The sequence below is a fragment of the Amphibalanus amphitrite genome, unplaced genomic scaffold (genome assembly GCF_019059575.1).
Source record: "Amphibalanus amphitrite isolate SeventyFive unplaced genomic scaffold, NRLGWU_Aamphi_draft 001750F_arrow, whole genome shotgun sequence".
NCBI classification, from domain to species: domain Eukaryota; kingdom Metazoa; phylum Arthropoda; class Thecostraca; order Balanomorpha; family Balanidae; genus Amphibalanus; species Amphibalanus amphitrite.
This window is the reverse complement of record NW_024883243.1, coordinates 37,470-43,549: the sequence shown is the minus strand read 5'-3', so window position 1 is coordinate 43,549 and position 6,080 is coordinate 37,470. Positions and strand designations below refer to the sequence as shown.

General features: G+C 48.5%; 1 long non-coding RNA gene across 1 annotated transcript; it reads left to right on the top strand.

Annotated features, from left to right (window-relative positions):
* The first annotated feature begins 3,383 nt into the window (after positions 1-3,383).
* LOC122374977 lies at positions 3,384-4,298 on the top strand. Its single transcript, XR_006255311.1, has 3 exons — positions 3,384-3,503; positions 3,788-3,881; positions 4,171-4,298. It is a non-coding gene; the product is annotated as an uncharacterized LOC122374977 (long non-coding RNA).
* The last annotated feature ends 1,782 nt before the right edge of the window (positions 4,299-6,080 follow it).

The window sequence follows — 6,080 nt, the reverse complement described above, 5'->3', positions numbered from 1 at the left end:
CAAGGTCACCTGAAGGTCAAGTCAGGTCATTGACCTTTGATGACCTCGGTTCACTTTTTCGAGTTTTACATGTTTCTAGGCCAGTTTTTGGAGCTGAATTCGAATTTAGCAACCATATGAACATTTACGAAGTAGTTTTGGTGCCTTCGTAACATGTTACGAAGCTGTCAGAGGCGGTTGCCACCTACTACGAATACCTTACTGGTTGACCTGACCTGACCTGACCCGAACTGGCCTAAATACATGAAGACATCATCTGTGATCAAAACTAACATGATATTCGTGATCAGCACCCCGAAAAACCCCATAGCAGTCACACTTTACGACGTTCTAACAGGTCCCGATTTTCCCGCCTTTGGGGTCATTGACCTGACCTGCAAGGTCAACCAATGACCTAGGACCTTAAAATTGGGTATCATCGGCTTCCTCTCGTCACGGGCAACACGCTCGTTTTTTCCGCGAAGCTCTAGCTCGATCAGGGGCGAAACGGCAAGGGGGGGTCCAACGGACCCCCCCCCCCTTATACGTTCGCGGCTGGAAAAACACCAATACGGGCGAGGGCTAGGTCATCGGTTGACTTTCCAGGTCAGGTCAATGACCCAAAAGTCTGGGAAATCGGGACCTGTTAGAAAGTCGTAAAGCGTGGCTGCTATGGGGTTTTCAGGGTGCTGATCACAAATATCATGTTAGTTTTGATCACAGATGATGTCTTCATGCATTTAAGCCAGGTCGGGTCAGGTCAGGTCAGGTCAACCAGTAAGGGTATTCGTAGTAGGTGGCAACCGCCTCTGACAGCTTCGCAACATGTTACGAGGGCACCAAAACTACTTCGTAAATGTTCATATGGCTGCTAAATTCGAATTCAGCTCCTAAAACTGGCCTAGAAACATGTAAAACTCGAAAAAGTGAACCGAGGTCATCATAGGTCAATGACCTGACCTGACTTTCCGGTGACCTTGACACCCACCCTAATACATGGAAGCAAGATCATATCCCATGTTTGAACGCTTGAAACCACGAAAAGACTGCAAACGCGCCGCTAATGCGAGCCGACATACGCCGAATCGCGATTCCGGCCAAACATGGTCTCGAAAAGTAGGTTGCAGGTCAAAGGTCATTAAGGTCAGGGTCATGACAATTTCAGGGTGGGTGTAAAATTGATTAACGCGAGGGTACTGAAAGTTTCGTCGCGATCGGCCGCTTTTTACGCGAGTTATTCGCGAAAAACCGAGGGAGGGGTCCGTTCGACCCCCCCTCTATACGGGCGAGGGTTAAGTTGATCTCACCCGAAGAAAAAGTATACCATTCGACACGCCTGAGCTAGACAAACACGATGCTGCTAAAATCGCGGATCTGCGATCATTTTTAGCGAAGTTATTTACCAAAAACCGAACCTGTGCCTTGGGCCACTTGACCTGACCTCCGAAGTCATTGGCTGACCCTGGTCCTTAAATCGGAGACCAATCGCTGCATTTCGTAACGGCGCACACGATCGTTTCTTTCGTGAGGCTCTAGCTCAATTAGGAGCGAATCGGCGAAGGGGGTTGTTTCCTCACTTCCAACCCCCAACGTCCCCTCGGTATTCAGAAAACCTGAAGGTCCGGTGAGAGTTAAAACGTTTCTCCTGAACGAGGAAGAAATGTGAAAGTCAAAGCTCTATAGACGTCCTGTAAAAGTGGCCATAATAATAAATTCGTTAGAAATAAGATGCTTTTTAAACGACTTCCTCATATAAAATCGGGTGTTGGGACCAATCTTATAAACGCTTTAGAATGGACAGGGTGTCACTGGCTAAAGTTTGGGTGCAGAAAACGGCTATTACCTAAATGCAAAATGGTTTTCATGCATTTCAGTCAATTGTATATTGTCGGTCCCAGTGGCCGAGCTTAAAAAAAAATCGGTAGTGTTTTGCATCTTTTACGCCCTAAGAAACTACACCATCTATCGAAGTGGGCGGGCTTATTTGAATGGGAGGGCGCATTATGCACGAATCGTGTGCTTTCGTTTCTTTTGGACTGTATTTTACCACATCCACTGCTGGTATCACTATTGATATTATCTAATGCCGTGAATACGACAGCATTCCATTTATAAGATTGGGCCAATGGAGTCGCGCCCCGCGAGCTCGGTTTTCCGCTGGGCCGCTACAGGCCAGGAAGTCGGTCTTCGCCTGAGGGCAGGACAAAGGTCAGCGAGGGAGCGAGGGGTCAGCCAGGTATCGCCCAGTGCCGAGCGAAAGCCGCTCCCTCCCCTCTCTTCCCCTCTTCTCCCCTCCCCACCTCGGTATAGATGGGGAGGGACCGAACTGCCAATGACATGCGAGCGGTCAAGGCCGCTCGCGCGGTAGCGACCCTGGCGGCCGGGTGCCGCAACTGGGATTCAGCCAAGTTACCGATTCGTCTCCTGTGGGAGAGTCAAACCAGGGGACATACTTTTTAGATATACTGTACAATGCTGATAGGTTCGCTGACGGCTGATATTTGTTTTATTTTTCATAAGCTGCAAATGACGGGCAGATGGCATATACCTGACATAAGGTTAGGAAATATTCACCTGTAGGTATTTAAAGCCTATGGCGTTGCAGATAACTAATGTGATAATGGGATTTCGGATGTCATCAAGTAGTTGCTGATTTGTACATCGCTATGCAACCATCGAACAACGTAATAATTAATTAATTACCTTCGCTTCACATCATAAGGCTCGCTCGTATTTCAAACATACATATATCCTACATCGAGCATCGTATTTGTTAGGAATCTTTAACGTTTGTTCGAAGCATGTGTGAATAGTAGGTTGAGGAGTGATGGCCTCTTGGTCCTATATACGAGAGTCAACAAGAGCTTAACATTTACTTGACCGTCTGCTGCAATTGATACATAGCACGTGAAGCGTCAGCGAAATGCATAGTCCTTTACAGATGGCAGGGGTGTCGTTTGTACAGAGGTCGCTGATGGGCACGGGTCAATGCCGCAGCCGTGGGCGGAGCCTAATGTCATATGACGTAGGAAAGCCTCTATCCAGTATGGAAAAACAGTTAACATTACGAGTCAATGACAAGTGCCACAAACATTTAAGTGACAACAAAACGTATTTGAAGAAAAAGTTTCGGCAGGTCTTGAAACAGCTATTTCCTAAATATGGTTGAAATTCTTCCGCGCATTAAAAAACAATCGCGAAAAATTAGGGTTTCAAGGGGTCTGGCGTTAACAGTAGGCGCCGTCATTCATAGTGATGCTGCTGGCCTCCGAAATGATAATGCCGCCTCTTAAAGTGAAGCAGCCGTCTATAGAAAGTGTTGGCGCCGCCTCGTCGGCGCACCGGCGCTCTCATGTTTCTGTAAAGCGGCAGCTCTACTCAGAACCGGCTGAAGGCCGAACCTTGTGAAGGTCACGGCCGCTGCGCGGCGCTCGGCCGGCTCACGTGGGGGACGAATGCAGACGAATGGCCGGTTCGTCAGTGGTCTGTGCCTTTGTGTTTGTTTTTATGTAGAATATCAACGGGTGAGTGATATTTCGATACAGGTATTGGTTTGTATGTAGCTTGTAAGTGTGTCATTTCGATATGTGTTGATTATTAAGCAGCTTCACATGATAAAAGGAAATGGCGATGCTGCGAAGGCAATCTGGCGCTGCGCCAAATTTGTGGATAATTTTTTGTTGAGCTTGTCGATCGACCACAAACGCATATTGAGCGATAATTCTGATAGTTGTGTGTTATTTATTCGATTACGATATGGTATATCGGTACAGTTGTGATATATTTTCCTCTTTTGTGTGCATTTCAGCGTTGTGCTAATGGCGCTTATACGAGGTCGAAGTTGGTGCGACCAAGAACCCGTTTTGCACGCTGAGACTTCGCATGGGAGGCAAAACTTGTCGGTATGAACTGAACTGGGGATTTAGACTGCCATTATCTGTAAGAAATTGTATACAATCATCACTTGTCACTGCGACTGAAAGTGTTTGCATTTTTGTATTTAAAGGTGTTCCGAGATAAGATACGAAAGTTACCTAGTAAACAATATATTTGAAACGCGTCAGATAAGATATAAACAAAGGGAAATTGTATTTGTATGATAAGTAACGATTCATGATAGAAATATTGTATGACGTCATGAATGTGGTGGACATGACCGAAACTGAGATGTTTTCTTTTGTTCGTGTGCAGTTACGGCACCACGGCAGTAAATACAGCCCGTTCGACGACAACTCCCCGTCTCTGCAAACGGCGTGCGAACAGAAAGTGATGATCCCGCAACTCAATGTGACAGTGCCGCCCCTAAATCTGTTAGTAGACCCACTCAATGTAATGGTGCCGCCCTTCTAAGCATCTGAGGAGCCCCTCAATGTGATGATACCGCCCCTCAAGAAGATGATGCCGCCCCTTTCAGTATCGGTGGCGCCCCTCAATGTGATGGTGCCGCCCTCAAAGTGCCGGTGGCGCCCCTGAATGTGATGGTGCTGCTCGCAAACGAGTCGGTGGCGCCCCTCAAAATGATGCTGCCGCCCCTTAAAGTGCTGGCGCCGCCCCTTAAAGTGTCAGTGACGCCCTTCGAAGTGTCAGAGGAACCCACCAATATAATGGTGCCGCCCCTCTGGGCATCCACATAGCCCCTCATTGTGATGGAGCCGCCCCATCAAGCAGATGATGCCGCCCCTCAAGAAGATGATGCCGCCCCTGAATGTGATGGTGCTGCCCGTCAACAAGTTGGTGGCGCCCCTCAAAATGATGCTGCTGTCCCTTAAAGTGTTAGTGCCGCCCCTTATAGTGTCAGTGACGCCCTTCGAAGTGTCAGAGGAACCCACCAATATAATGGTGCCGCCCCTCTAGGTATCCACATAGCCCCTCATTGTCAGGGGCGTAACTTTGTATACTTTTGGGGAGGCAGGTGCCCCCCCCCCCCACTTGAAATTTTGCCACCCCAACATTCCGTTTGCCCCCCCCCCCCAACCTTGGTGGGCGCCCCCAGGCCCGAAAGGCGCCCTCACGGGCCAGCGGCGTCATAGGAGCGCGTGCGCCATCTTTCAAGGGGCGCCATCGCCTATGGAAATGGGATGCGTGAGAGGGGAACCTCTGAGGCCTTGGGGGCGCCTGCATGCGAAAGAGGGGCGCCCATGAAGTCCTCAGGGCCGCCTCAATGTAAAACACGGGCGCCTGCATGCGAAAGAGGGGCACCTTATTGGCCTCTTCTGAGGCCCTTCGGGGTGCCTCTGAGGTCTATAGTATAGGGGGCGCCCACATGAAAAAGGGGCGCCCATTAAGGCCATAATGGCGCCCCAATACGAAAGAGGGGAGACTGCATGCCAAATGGGGGCGCCTCCGAGGCCCATAGAAAGAGGAGCTTCAGTTGAAGCCCAAAGGGGCGCCTCAATGGGAATTAGAGACGCCTGTGAGGTCTATAGGGGCGCCTCTGATGCCCATGTCGAGAGAGTCGTCAGTCGTTTGTGTAACGTTCCTCAGGGATGGTGCGCCGCTTGCGGCAAGTAAAAACTTAGCTAAATAGCGTGCCCCATTGGTTAAAAAGCGCCCCTCGAGCAAAAGTGGTGCCCCTCTGACAACACGCACGTCTTATGTCATCTGTTTTGCTAATAACTAATGCCCCCGCACGCAGAGCGGCGCCCCATCCGTTTATCAATGTGCCCCTTCAGGTGGATGAAGCGCCCCTCTGGCCAATACCTTATTGGTCATATGATATATACCTTATATCATATGATACTTGTTTAGTATCCATGACAGGTTGGATGATGATGTAAATAAGAAACCAAATTATTACAAATGCATTCAAATATATTCAAAAAGACACACAAAGCTTTCGGTTCATGGAACCTTGATCACTGTGCAAATGAGTATAACAATCGCTGTAACCGTCTAAAAATTCTTTGAAATTAATCAGCCGCGTGTTTTCTTCTTCTGGTCGTCAATGGCAGCAAAATCGGTGGTAGACCAGCAGAAGAAGAAAACACGCGGCTGATTAATTTCAAAGAATTTTTAGACGGTTACAGCGATTGTTATACTCATTTGCACAGTGATCAAGGTTCCATGAACCGAAAGCTTTGTGTGTCTTTTTGAATATATTT